Raw genomic sequence first — 15211 nt, 5'->3', positions numbered from 1 at the left:
ATAGCGTTCCGACTCCCCACGCGATTCCCGCGGTATTCTCGCCCCCTATACTGCTCTCGCGACTACGGTCCCATTTAACGGGGAGTAGAAGTCGGGGCAACCAACAGTTCGCGCGAGAGCAGTTGATCTCGCGAGAGCACCGCCACCTCACCGCGTGGGACCATTGACGACTTGTCCACAAGTCTACCAAACAATGTACATGTACCAAGTTTAATGGATTGAAATGGCCAAACACATTGTAGAAAGATAGACAGACAGATAGATAGATAGACAGATGGTAGAACTCCAAAGCCGAAGCCATGGATTTGAATAGGGCCTATAATACTGACCATAAGCCCTCTACGGGCAAGAAGCATCTCATAAGGCATGGGTTGTTCATTGCTGTTGGCTTCCTCGCCGAATGGTGACGACGAGCAGACGGTACATATTCCCGCCAAAACCACCAGCACAAAGCAAACTTGTAATGTGGGCATCATGTTAAGTTCCTGATGAACCTGACATAAGATGTGAGAATAGAGAATTATTATGGGTATAGAGTAAAATCATATTGTAATAACAATATTTATGACACACTATTAGCTGTTGCAAACTGCTTACCAAACCAAATGGACAAGATGTGAGAATAGAAAATTATTATGGGTACAGAGTAATATCATATTGTAATGTATACAAAACAATATTTATGACACACTATTAGCTGTTGCAAACTGCTTACCAAACCAAATGGACTGGTACAAATAAAAAAAAATGTTAATGGCCTGACGTTTCGACCCTCAGCAGATTCATTCTCGAACTTCCTCGAAGCCTTCGAGAAAGACCCTGCTATAAGTAGGAACGCTTAGCCAGTAACTTGTTTTTGCATATTAACGCATAGAACTGAGGTGAAGACTAGAGTAATATTTTAGTAAAGAGACATCTGCGCTTTGTTTATTCCAATGTATTTCCAATGACAAGTGTAAGCTGACTAAAAACAACACAACGAAATATTGTGGACACTGACTCCGGCTTGTACAAAAAGGCGAGCAGATACAAAAACTACAATTTTGAATTTTGCTAAATTTGCCCTTATTTTTGTGGGATGATTCAACATTGGTACAGTGTTAATAGCAGAATAATCAGTTCTGTCTATCTATAAAAGATGTTTGGGTTCTTCATCGAGGAAACCATTTTCCTTCCCCTTTTGAAAGATTAGGAAATTTAAATTTCACAACCATAGAGAACAAATTTAACCAACTGGTATTTTGTGTTTCTGGTAAGAACATGTAATGCACACAACATTAATATGTGTAAGGTACCTTGTTACGTTCTGAGATTTAAGACAAAACGGCCCAACGCCAATTAACGTTTTCGAGTGTCACAATCATTATCAATTTTTGTGAAATCTGAAAACCTAATATAACATTACCGGAAGTTGGCGTTTAACAGTCCGTAAAAATATGAATTTGAATGCGTAAAAATTACAAGTTTTGCACCCTTTATGAACACTTCATTATACAGAATCTTAAAAGAGTGCCTCAAGGAAGAGTTAAATTGCTCCAGTAATAATTTGTGTAGAAGTCGTGGCCCAAAATGAATACATTTATCCTCGATGACTGGTCGACGCTGGCATACCATTACAAGGTCCTACTGTCACTCAGTTCACAGGACAAGAACTTGCAGACAGAAAAATTAAGAACCTTTGCTATAATTCAATTCTGATTAAGTTGTTCTTTTTGCCAAACACGACACTGTATTGACCCGAATGCACATGCGGGTATTGCACTTTTTGTAGCATTCAAGTATAGTGTAATAAGAGACAATTTGAGTTCCATTAAAGGTTCTTGATAAATGACGAATTTTGACGGCACTATTAAGGTTGTTTAATTATACATGCAGATAAATATTTCATCGCGCTTGGGAAAATAAATTGGACCGAGTACGAACTTAAGCAGCTAAGCTCTAGATTCTAGACATCCTTTTCAAGGAAAATATAATTTAAATATGAAGCTAATTTTTCAATTTGTCTTGGTACGTTCAATCAGCAAAATTTGTAATAATATTTAAAAATATAATGTTTAAAAATATTATTACCAATGCTGTTCATTATTGACTCTTATTGACACTGAGGATACTTGTATTTTATTTCTACTCTTCTCTTTAGTTGAAGTGGTTAAAATTCCCTGCACTAGAATGTCCATTATAATTGAGTCAAATAAAGTAAGGATGTCTGTATATTATTTATAATATTGTTCAATCGGTGAAAGGTAAAACATCACTTGTGATGTACATTATGTTGATTCAAAAACAGTTAGGAAGCATGTTCTTCATCTTGGTTGAAGCGGCGACAAATAAATACAAGATCACCATTCATATAAATTTTCTTAATTCAAATAGTGAAAATGTGCCTGCATTACATTTTTTCCATCTGCAGTGGGATCCCTCTGCAGCCGTTTCATATGTTGTACCGTAAACTTGGGTGTGGTCCCCAGACTACACGACAATTACATTGGGTGCGTTCGTTTAGCTGCCCTATGGGTCTACCCCGGTGTGTGGCGGGTTTTTTTCCAGGACGAACGTGGGTAATAATCTGCACACGTTCGTCCTGTCGCAGGTCCACGTCCCGCTCTAGTAAATTTGTCTTTGTTCAACCCACAATTATATTTTCAAAAACAATGTGACAGAAGTTCTTACCTTGTTAGCACGAGTTAGAAGCTTTGGAGGAGACCGGTCGCACTACGTTGTACAAGCTGAGCACGTCGACAGAATGTGAGCGCGCAATCGGACTATTTTTTAACACACCCAGCTTCAGAGACTAACGGCCTGTCAAAAATAAACATATGTTTCTCATACAGACACACGTATTTTTTGTGACATGGAGTATTTTCGATTCATTTTCAGTGACTGCGATTTCATGTAACAGTTTGAAAATCGTGTCGCACAGAAAGTATTCTTGAATTAATCAACAGATTTTTAATTTGCCTAGGAGCAAATGATAATGATGTTGATAAACAATGGTGAACATGTTCTTTAGATTATCTCAAAAAGAACTGCAGCTGCGGAGTGCTCAAGACAGGACATTATTATAAATAAATAAATAAATAAATAAATAGATAAATAAATAAATGAATAAACAAAACTACAGAGACACATGAAAACCATGCGATGAGAAATACATTTAAAACAGATAAAATATAAGGGTTGAAGAACACTAAATTAATGTATAATACAAATAGTATACTAAACGTGAATACTAAAATCTAGGTATACTTAAAATAATTATTATCATAAAACCTTACTTGGTGACGAGTAATGGGGAGAGGTTGATGGTATAAAACATCGTGAGAAACGGCTCACTCTGAAGTGCCATAGTTTTCGAGGCAGAAGTAATTTTCCACGAATTTGATTTTGAGACCTCAGATTAAGAACTTGAGGTCTCGAAATCAACCATCTAAACGCACACAACTTCGTGTGACAAGGGTGTTTTTTTTTCTCTTTCATTATTATCTCGGAACTTCGACGACCGATTGAGCTCAAATTTTCACAGGTTTGTTATGTTATGCATATGTTGAGATACACCAAGTGACAAGACTTGTCTTTGACAATTACCAATAGTGTCCACTGTCCACTACCTTTAAACCATAGAGTAAGGACAACAAACAGACTATCGCTCCCAGTCTGGCGTCATTGTTTTTCTATCTACACCAATATTGAAGAGAAGAAGAAACAGCCATAATGATTTTCTTTTTCTGTATACCAACAGGTGATCAAACCGAGGCTAGGGACAGTTAGCTCGTTTTTTTTTCGTATCAACACATTTCGTCGTGTCTCCTGTACACCATTACTAATGACGTTCAGTATGTAAAAGTTGCCCGACATTGCTCACAATTTGAAACAGTGAAAGACAAGTTGGGCACCTGGAAGTGTGCACCAAGTGAGCAAGATCAACTTATCGATATAGGATATGGTATTTGGTAAGTCTATTCAGTTGTAAAAATTAACACTTCTATGCATGAGCAGTTTGTGTTTATATTTACCTTATATCTGAATTAATGACCTTATTCTAAAATAATGCCTTTGATCTGAATTAATGCCCTTGTTCTGAATTAATGCCCTTGTTCTGAAATAATGCCCTAGTTCTGAAATAATGCCCTAGTTCTGATGTAATATCCTTGGTCTGAAATAATGGCCCTGATCTGGAATAATGTCATATAGATCTGAAACAATGCCCTATAGATTTGAAACAATGCCCTTGGTCTGAAGAAAAAAAAATTTCTTAATCTTTAATAATGCCCTTGATCTGAAACACCTCCCTAGTTCTGAAATAATGCCCTTGATCGGAAATAATGTCCCTTAGGTCTGAAATGATGCCATATAGATCTGAAATAACATGTTGTGAATGGCATACAACAATAAATTCAAGTGACAAACCTCGAGGGAGCAACATTTATGTAACGCTAGATAGAATGATGGATCGCCCTCTGATCGTTTGAGTTAACGGCTAGAGTCGTGGCCATATCCCAACAGGTAGATGTGTTGATTCTGAGAGTAGTCAGATAATGCTGCAAGACTGTCATGTTGTACACATTTATTGTGAAGACCCCGATAGACTGCCTGTATTTCCGAACACGGGCATCGATATTACAAACCCGTTGATTTCATTGGATTCACTGATTTAATTGATAAACGCTCCTGAAGTAATAATAGTAATATTTTTTAAAATAATATTCATTCGGGCAATCACATTTTACAAGCACATGTACATACTTAAAAATATTTAAGAAAACAAAGTAAAACAACAGTGAGGTGCCCAGGAGAGTATAACAGTAAACAAAAAAGTAACTATCGCCAAAAGGCGTATGTCTCCTAATGCTTTCCATATCTGTGTTTTGATTGGTCTGACGTGATTTTTTTGTCAGCTTTTCTTTCGGTCGTCTACACGCAGTATGCAAACTGTATATTGCACACGCACTTTACATGTAGACCATATGTAATGTTGTTTTATGCTGTGAACACATATGTGTGATTTGACTGCGAATCTTTTTGTAAAGTTAATGCAAGTACATGTACAAAGATATATCGGCCCTACGGATCCATACGCTCGCTCAAGGGCACTTCAGGTTCATGGCGTAATACACGAGCCTCGAAGTGCGACGTTGGATGTTCAGGATACACGACCATGGTTGCATGCTGAATGAAATGTCAAGTTGTTACACAAAATGGCCCTAACAATGTATTATTGTGTAAAACCTCACCCGTTGTAATTTTCATTATGAACACCCCCTTCTTCGCTTATTTTGACTCGTACCCCATTTCTTTACAAAAAAAATCCATGAAAATATAATGGTCATCAGATGAGTCAGATGGCAGTTATCAGAAAAGGACTTGTTTTGTATCCGTCGCCCCATTTTGGTTGTTTTGTCATTATTTGTATTATCTGTAAGTATGGTATACTAACCGAGGGGTCGAAGAAAACCGAACATGCCACCATGGCAATCAATACTGCTGTGAGTCTCGCTCCCGTCACGCCGCGGTCCCTCGAGCAGAGATTCCAAATAAACCCAACACTTTGTAAAACATTCAGTGCCACGTCTCAGTCTATGCAAAATACAAGGTGGTTATTCCTTGGTTTGGTGGACATGCAACATGCACTAAGCACGAATAGTTCCGTCAAGTGAACTTCGTGATTATGTACGATAGGATACATCGATGTTTCTATAGTGGTAGGGTGATTTTTTTTGTTGGTATGGTATGTGTGTGCCTGGAGATGCAACATCATACGAGCACGAACAATCCCGTCAAGTACATGATTATGTAAAATAAATAATATTATGATACACAGAGTTTATGTTGCTTGTGGTATATTGTGATTTTCTAAAAATTTTGATATGATGCGAACATACAATTAGGTGCCCTATTGGGTTGGTGGAGATTCATCTTAAGGTATACAATCACGAACGATTCCGTCAAGGAAACTCATGAATTTGTATGTATACAATACAGAGAGAGTTATATTTGTAGTAGATTGTGATTTTCGAGCAAAAATGTATGATAAGGTTACTCCCACACCTCCCCACCCCACACCCCACCCCACACCCCACCCCACACCCCCACACCCTACACCAACGGCATAATCAGAGTACAAAGAATACCACAATGGCATGCGTGCAGAGTGTTGTGCTCCCTGATAGATGTTTGGCCATTCGACCAAGTGAGAGATATTCTTTCATAGTCGACGAAAAACTCGAGCACCGACCGAGCTTAATTTGGCCGAAGATAACACCCACACCTTTACCCGTAGAGACACTTGACTTCACCACAGGGTATCAACATCTGCCAATAAGGTGCTGGCGTGAATTACAATAATTAGCATCTTCAATCAAACAACGTGCACATTTTTAACCATTAGGCAATCATGCGAGGAGCTGGTCTTTACTGGTTGGTAATGACCGGTTTGTGTTCGGCCGTTAATAGACCGAGCCGAAATGACCGGGTTTGAGGTTGACCGAGCGAACGGCGAGGTCCATTATAAGCGGTCAGCCACCAACCAAGGTCATTAACACACTAGAAGATGATTCACTTGCCACCAATTTTCTTTAATAGCAAAGAAAACCGAGAACAAATTATAAGCATTTTTATATAGTGTATGCTGTTGCTGTCACTGCTCCTGCTATAATGGATAAAGTTACTTTATTTTATTTTCGAAAAAAAATCTAGGTCAAACGAGCTCTTGCTACTTCTCGTTGCAGGGCTCCCAGAGAAACTGACCCAAATAAGTCTCAAATAGTAACATCCCCCCCCCCCGTCTATGTTACACGTTGATTACTTTAAGTCTGCAATGTGATCGATTTTAGATTCAGACTATAATATTTTGATATCATAGTGTGCATTAAGACGGTTATTCATCCGCCCATTATAATTCTAGCTCAGAGCTACGAAATGCTATTCGTAACTTTATTCTAGTTACAAAATTGAGTCTCAATTCCCAAGAAAAACCATATACATGCAACATTATTAGTAAATAGGTGGAGCGTGTGGGGGGGGGGTCTCAATTTCCAAGAAAAACCATATACATGCAACATTATTAGTAAATAGGTGGAGCGTGTGGGGGGGGGGGGGGGTCTCAATTTCCAAGAAAAACCGTATAAATGCAACATTATTAGTAAATAGGTGGAGCGTGTGGGGGGTCTCAATTTCCAAGAAAACCCGTATAAATGCAACATTATTAGTAAATAGGTGGAGCGTGTGGGGGGTCTCAATTTCCAAGAAAAACCGTATACATGCAACATTATTAGTAAATAGGTGGATCGTGTGGGAGGGGGGGGGGGGCTATTGTGAAAGTCGTGAGAGAAAATACATAACCCATTGATGATCACATAGCGTTTCGAGCCCAATTATTTCTCTATGTATAGTTTTGAGTTTTAGTCTTCACCTTTTTCACGTTTCCATGATTTGATGGACATGTGATAAGCTGAGAGACAAGTTCTTTGATGTTTCTGTATATGAGTGCACTGCAAGTCTTCTTTTCTGCTGTTGAATACTTTAGAGAGTAGTTTTGGTTCATTGCCATACAGTTTTTTTCTCGTACAAATGTTAACTCCAGTGTTAATTCAAGCACTATTGCACTGTTCTTTTTGCAAGACAAAGTTGATGAAATTCTAAGATGCACCTTCACTTGTAAGCAAAGGTTAGGTTTGGGACCAATCGACTTTTCCGTCTTAATTGAAGACCAGCTTTACATTTACAATTTAATAGTACTTTAATGACCTATCATTTTACACAACCGGATAGTTTTGAGGGCTTACGGCAATTTTTGGATGATGTTTTGTGTTGCGTTTGATAACATAGACCATATAGAACTCATGCATGCACAGACTCAATCCGTTCGTTTGTCAACATGCCCCCCCCCCCCCATTTTTAATTTCAACATTTTTTCCTTGTTTTCAAATATGCAATAAACATACAAAGACAACAAATCACGTTAACACCAACGTTTCTGTTTACCTCAAAATTATTGCTTTACAGTGTTCCATACGCCAATGCATATTGTTTTACCAAAATCAAATTAGTATGATTTGCATTGTTATAACTGAATAATGGCATATATTTTACTTGCTGAGAGAGTAACGACTGGTAAACGAGTCTAACATGATACATAACAAACAACTGTTTGCAATTTGTAATGTGTGTTTGCAAAGATGGATATACTATTTTCTCCTCAAGAGTGTTTATTTTGTTCGTACGAAAACGATTATCTGACACAAGGTTGAACTTCATTGACCTTCATAACCCTCTGAGACTCTAAGATAGCATTACTCGTGTTTTCATGTCTACCATTGGAGATGTAAAATTAATATCATGAATGAGTAACTCTACATGTTTATTGTTGGATTATTTGGAGAAGGTTTTGTTTATTTTGGGTTTGCTGAATGTCCACCATGGTTCAATTGTCCTTGAATGTGAAGATTCGTTCAAGTAAATCGTCTGAAATATTATTCCGTTTTGGGGATACTATTTGGGGGAAAATATAATTTCGGCTCTTCTCCAATTATTTAAAAATTACACTTAGCCCTACATTTTGATAGTAATTGGTGTTGGCGAACCCTGATTTGATTTTCAATGAAACTAGTTTTACAAGTCCGCAACCAGATAAGTGGCTACAGCTGTGGCTGTGACCTATAGACCTTTATCATGGTGCAGCCATCTTGAATTTTTCCCATTGATATCAATGTAACCAAACCGAGGCTGGAAGAACCAAAATTAATAGTCTGGTTCCTATTCGCAAAATGGTTATTAGTATATATTATTGTTATTTGATATGAGGAACATGACCAAGATGGAGGCATCGTGGCAATGGTGTCTATAAATTATTGCTAATGACGTCCCATACTTAATGCATAATGATGCGGCGATATGAGCCGTAGCCGTGTAGCCGCCATTTCAGGCCAAATATTGAACAAAGAATTGTCAAACATACAGTTACAGCACCAAGGACAATTAATAGCGAAAGTGAATGCAAAATTAAATTGGTTTTAAATATCATGTTTATTTATTTGCAAAGAATTATAATAATATGAAAAAAAATGTTGAAAACAACTCCAAGATTGGCTTAAGTTGATTCCTGTCAGCCGTTTTCAATCAGGGTTCTGACATACACCAACGTTAAGGCGGCACTTGAGAGAATTAAAAGTGACCATATCAAGGACTTTGATGTTGCTAGATGTAGACATGGTACCTACCATCAGGGAATACTAGATACACCGCAGATTATTAACGTCCGGGTAATGCATCAATTAGGGGGAAGGTGATGTCCATTCCCATTATCCATTTTTATCAAGAAAATGTTATCAAATTAGTATAGAGGTTCACGCTGTCAAGAAAGAGCAGAAATTGGACCGTGTTTTTTAAAAGGAATTTCGTTCATGTCCTTAAAATTGTCTTCGATCGAATTGGCATAGCTACCGAATTGAGGGTTACAATGGTGAATATTTAATGAGAGTGGGAGCATAATGCTATATTTCAGACAGAAATAACATTTTGGGCACTTCGCGAAGGTTAAATTTTATTACAAGTTATCTTCTAGGATGTCGTCAACCCTTTTTAATCGCCAATCTTGTGTTGTACCTTTGAAGTCTATATCATCATCACCCCTGAGAGTATCATGTTAAATTATGAATCCCAATTTTAAACGAATAAGTTTCACCGTCATCATCCAATATGGAAACAAGACGGTTCGTTTTACAGTCTTAATAGTCTGGTTTACATCACTCCTGTAATCCAAAACCACCAAGGACCATCTATCGATTTCTCATCGTAAGAAACCGTTCTGATAAGATCTTAATTAAAATCAAGACGTTTTATAACAGATCTCTTGACCTCGTGAGTCCCTCTCTTCTCTCTGTGTCCCAAGCGAGCCGAGGTTTCCCTCGTATTGAAACGAAGCATCACTGTTTCCGTCTTGAGACGCGATCGCATTTATCTGAAACACTCATTTCATTATAACCATTGGCTGAATCAGATTTCATGGGAACGGGAAACTTTGACTCGCCGTGTCTAAAAACAAATCAATATGACCATTTGCGACCAATTAGAGGCAATTTGACTATCGTACATGGATGGTTATCTGAGATACCATGTCAGGCCGTGGTATCAAGTTGTATAAAACCTATTTTTTAATCAGATAGACCGTGGGATGATCATCAAAAAGGGCTCTAGTTTTCGAGTTTTGTGGTCTACCCTCTGCAACTACCTGAATTTTTCCCCAGATGTTCTTATGGTAGTCCTGAATAACATGTGAAAGTCGTCAAGGGCAAAACTTGCACAGTAATGAGTTATTTTAATTAGAAAATAATTATAGAAAAATAGCGCCCTCTATTGGTCAAAACTAGAGAACTATGCACAAACTCTATGGGCAAATCACCAAGTGCACAAACGAATGGGGAAAATATACTGGCTTATTTATTTTGCTTTCATTTACAGGTTTTCAGCTCTTTTCTCCCAGATTAATTAATTATTTAACATCCCTGGACATCAATCATTTCCCCAATTGAGTTATTTCAATTGTTTCAAATTAATGTCACTAACAAACTTTCTGGGCCTCATTTTGGTCATTTACTAAGTTTTCAGAGCTTAGACAGGCCTTAATTAAATTGTAATCGATTGAATGAATGAACTTGACAAAAAAAGGATATTGTTGACATTAAGATTGTTTTAATTTCTTCTCTTCATATCATAATGACACATTTCTAGTACAATACTCATTGTTATTATGATGAATTATGTTACTTTCTTGAAAAGGCCCTTTTAAATTCCCCCAAACAATTCAATTTAAAACAATAATAAATCCGTTTATGTGCCGTATAACCTATGCCTGGCGTATCCCCAAAAAGTCTTGGCGTATTCTCACATATCCACCTGTAACATACATAACTTCATTTTAAGTTAGTGATACGCTATCAATTCATTAGTCATACGCTTTGTATACGTTCAGTACGCTATGGATGCGATTCTGGGAAGTTGGGCACTCTTGAACTTTTAAAATGCTCGAACTAGTTTATGTAGGCCTTTACGCCGGCATACGTTAAGGCGATACACCATGGTGTGACAGGGCTGTTAACAATTTCAAAGATATAAAGATTTTACAAAATTGAATGAAATAATATAAATCTAGTTCCCAAACTGTCTTTCTGGTACCACAGTAACTGATGGGTTAATTCAATTCTCAAATAAATTGTTCCACATTTATTTTAAGGTTTATATTTTGGTAAGCCAAAAGCTTACTTTTTACACATTGTACTTGTGCAGAATTCTCTTCTTGTTTTTTCTACTTTTCTATTGAAAATGATGATTCAGACAACATTTTGTTTAAATTAGTTATCATCAGAATAAACATCCCCGTCCGAGTCCTTTGAAGCCACTCCGCAACTGGCACAAAAGCATAGGTCTGTGCAGGGGAAACTGATTTGTTGACAGGAACATCTGCTGTGTGATATTTTCCTTTACATACTTTCTTCTTCAATCTGCATGATACACTGTTCGGGGAGCACGTTCAGCTGAGGCGTTTCAGAATCACCAGTGTCAGAGCGTAGCAACCTTTTGATCGTGGTTCACCTTCAGTTGTCTCGTTGCTAATGGCATCACTATTCTCGCGTTCTGCAAGCGAATTATAAAAGCATACTCGATGACTGAACAGACAGTACACAAAATAAGAACAATTTGTAGGAAAAGCAAACATGTACAGTTTTGGTGAAGGTAGATCAACTCATTGTTCCTTAATTGTAGTACACATCAAATCCAAAGTTTATTTAGGCAGTATGAATTTCTCATATCCAAGTGGCATGCCCTCATACCCTAGTCAACTTGTGCCCAACTATTAAAGGTCAATCCATACAAAACGTATGATAAAGAGCACTGGAAAGCTTTTGATATAAAGAGGACATTTTTACCCAATACTTTGAACTTTTCACTATCTTGTAGCAAATTCTTGCAAAAATTTACACAGATTTTATATATAGATTGTTTTATCTAATGGGGATACTGGTCCTGTTCACAAATACCAACAGTTAACCATATATTCATTTGAGTTTTTTCTCTCGTTTTCCTGAAAACAAAAGAAAAGAAGGTTAGAAGGTTACGCACAGTATTTCTTCTGGTGGACGAGAGTAATGAACAAGTTATTTTTTTTTACCTTCAATTTTTGTTCTTCTTTAGCTTTCTCAGATTAGTTTCTGCCTTTCTTTGTTTCTCCTACTACCTGCACGCTTCATTATCAGCGAAAAGTTTTGATATACCACTGACCCAGAGCGGACATGTCATACTGAAAAGAAAAGAAATACAAATAAATGAGGCCCTAGTTTATTCATCTTATTTGAAAACAAAATTAGGCTTGTTCCCCTTAGTTTAAATACAAAATTTTAATTTTAATACCACATCTCAAAGAAATCTGGTTGTTTGCCTCTAGAATTTTAAGAATAAAGATGGGGATGTTATTTATTATTATTCAAGCATACTTCATCACGTGATTAGTATGGGGGTCTTGGGGTACATGTATGTACCCTTGCCCTTCCTCCACTTCAGTGTTTTAGTTTAGTAAGGGCCAATTTAATTTTTCCTGAATCGTGTACATTTTTAATCGGCCTAGTGCATTGATTATTTAATGTTTTTTTATTTTTCATACTGTAGTCTGTACATGTAATTGTAATTACTAATTGTAACAGTGCATGTATGAATATGATGTATGTTTTTTGTTATTAATTCAAGTATTAAGTAAATAACTAAAACCGATGTGTGTCATCATCATGATTCATCACCAAAATGTGTATCCTCATCATGTGATCGTGACTCTGATTTCGTTTCATTTATTTGAGAGATCGGAGCATTTCATTTTGTTTAACTTCATGACTTGAAAAAAAAAAAAAAAAAAAAAAAAAATGATTAACTGCTTTGCTTCGAATTGAAGCACAACTTATTCTGGAAAGAAATGTTGCCTAAATACCTTCAACTTCCACTAGTACATCCACGGTACTCCAACCAGCAGCTGCCGCTGTGCTTTCTGGTAAAATTGGATCGGAAGGTCTTGTCTTTTGTAGGTCGCTGTCATGTCATCATCCATGGCGTCCAACTCCAAGCATACACATTTTCACATGTCATGGTGATCATGATGTTTTTCCTAACCACTGCTGGGCCAACGAACTCCTGCCAGCGATAACTATTTTCCCGAACTAGCTCGGATTAAATTTATGTTGTTTTCATGTAACATAAAACGAGCCGATCTTCGCAACTTTCTTCCCTTCACACAGGACGAAGTTTCCTGAGAAGCGTAGACGACATCTTTCTGAAATCCTTCTCGAAACCACGGCTTCGGCTCCGCATGCTAGCTTGGCCCCGCGGTTGTTTTGGCAATTGTGCGTACTTTGCGTACGCGCTCAGTCAGGGCTTCAGACAAGATAAGGGAACCTGAAGCTGAATCCAACGCAGGCGCCGTCGTTTCGAAAAGGGCCACACAACCACAGGACTTCGAAACAAGCTCTTTCATTGGTCCACACATCCGCATACATGTCATATGTGCTATGATTGGCCGAGCTTATAAGTCATCTATTTTTTTTTTGCACGTTCAGCTATTTATTCTCGCTGTATTATTGTGCTTCATTTCGCGAATAAATCCATACTGTGCAAGTTTTGTGCTTGACGACTTTTTTTGGGTGGTTAGTTGAATTTTCTTCAAATTTTGAGACCAAATGTAAGTAGTTGTGTAGGGTAGAGCACTGAAAAGCAGAATTTGGAGCATCATCCCACGGTCTAAGAACGGAAAGCTTTGATTTGAAGGAAATTTACTTTAAAAGCTGACCTCGGTATAGGGACACTGGAATATACGATCATTTCAATCACATCAATATGTGTTTAAAATAGTACCACGGTGAGTTTTTGTCACGAGTTTGAGAGTTAACAATTGGATATACGACTAAAAGCCGCATCGCCTAAAAACATAATGCACTACAATCACATTCACGCGAAATATGGCACAACCGAATTACTTATTGTGGTGATGACGTCAGATGAGTTGGCTCAGTTGATGTGTATATAGGCCTACTGTGCTAGTGGGTCAATAATCATTTTAATTTTGCAAGTGAACCCGTGTAGTTCTTGGGCTTAATTTTGTTTGTGACACTGACTGAGATGTGACACTGAAGCACACTTTCAAACAACAGCGGTTTCTTAAAGGTAGTTGTCAAAGACCAGTATTTTAACTTGGTGTATCCCAACATAATTAGTATGCATAAAAATCAAATAACAAATCTGTGAAAATTTGGGCTCAATTTGGTGATCGAAGTTGCAAGAGAGTGCTGGGTGCTTTCAGATACACAATAAACACATTTAGCTGAAGTATTTTAATATTTGAGTGAGAAATTTACTCTTTCTCAAAACTACGTTACTTCAGAGTGAGCCGTGTTTAATACTATCAACATACACTCCGTTGATCCTTACCAAGTATGTTTTTATGCTAACAACTATTTTGAGTAATTACCAATAGTGTCCAGTTACTTTAATTGTCTTCACACTGGCTGAGAGGTGACACTGAAGAATACTTCACAACAACAGCGGTTTCTTTAGATAAACTGGACACTCCGAATCGTCCTTCAGCCTCAGAATCAAAATAATGGCATTTTACGCTTTAACTCCTCGTCTAATAGCCTTCCATCTGTTTGTTGGACTGGATAGGAATCATGTGTGTTTGGGTTGATATATTAAACAGAAACCCAATATGATACATATAGCGTATACGCCCCATTCATATTATTAAATAATATTTATAGAGAGTTCACCTCTTGTAATTTGATCTGAAATTGGATCTGTGTTTACATGGCGTATTTGCGGCCCATTCAATAATTATGTGTGTAGCCAGAGAGTACAAATTAGCCCGGACCATAAAAGCAGGTACTTTTGGACAAATTGTCTTATACCGGTATCCTCATTTTGTGTAAACCACAGATCTCTTGCTTTAGCTGTTTAGCTGCTGAAAAATCCTCCTCCTTGCCGCACCTATACGTGACTTTGGAATAGCCCCCCCCCCTCTCTGCGCTCTGCTGATTTTCTTCATATTTTCAAGAAGCATCTGAAATCACACCTGTTCCCACAATGATTGTTTTGCTGTTTGATTTAAACTTGCATTTTGTCTCATCGTTTATTTGTTTCTCTGTTTCATCACAAACCGCAGTGGTCTTGATGAAATGGCGGT

General features: G+C 37.5%; 1 protein-coding gene and 2 long non-coding RNA genes across 3 annotated transcripts in view; 1 reads left to right on the top strand and 2 right to left on the bottom strand.

The window, feature by feature from the left end:
- Positions 1 to 475: 475 nt before the first annotated feature.
- On the bottom strand, positions 476 to 14622 carry LOC139953198 (uncharacterized). The gene is made up of 3 exons (XR_011787951.1): positions 14501 to 14622; positions 2671 to 2799; positions 476 to 494 (listed from the first exon to the last, which is right to left on the bottom strand). It is a non-coding gene; the product is annotated as an uncharacterized lncRNA (long non-coding RNA).
- LOC139953178 (uncharacterized) overlaps positions 3861 to 15211 on the top strand; it is a 107337-nt gene continuing 95986 nt past the window's right edge. The window contains exon 1 of the mRNA XM_071952630.1: positions 3861 to 3950. The gene's annotated coding sequence lies outside the window, so the exon portion shown is untranslated. The remainder of the gene's footprint in view (positions 3951 to 15211) is intronic.
- LOC139954195 (uncharacterized) lies at positions 10665 to 13404 on the bottom strand. Its single transcript, XR_011788063.1, has 3 exons — positions 12971 to 13404; positions 12164 to 12292; positions 10665 to 11628 (listed from the first exon to the last, which is right to left on the bottom strand). It is a non-coding gene; the product is annotated as an uncharacterized lncRNA (long non-coding RNA).

The sequence above is a fragment of the Asterias amurensis genome, chromosome 2 (assembly GCF_032118995.1).
Source record: "Asterias amurensis chromosome 2, ASM3211899v1".
NCBI lineage: Eukaryota > Metazoa > Echinodermata > Asteroidea > Forcipulatida > Asteriidae > Asterias > Asterias amurensis.
Note: the sequence above shows the minus strand (reverse complement) of the source record. Positions and strands in the feature narration are given on the sequence as shown.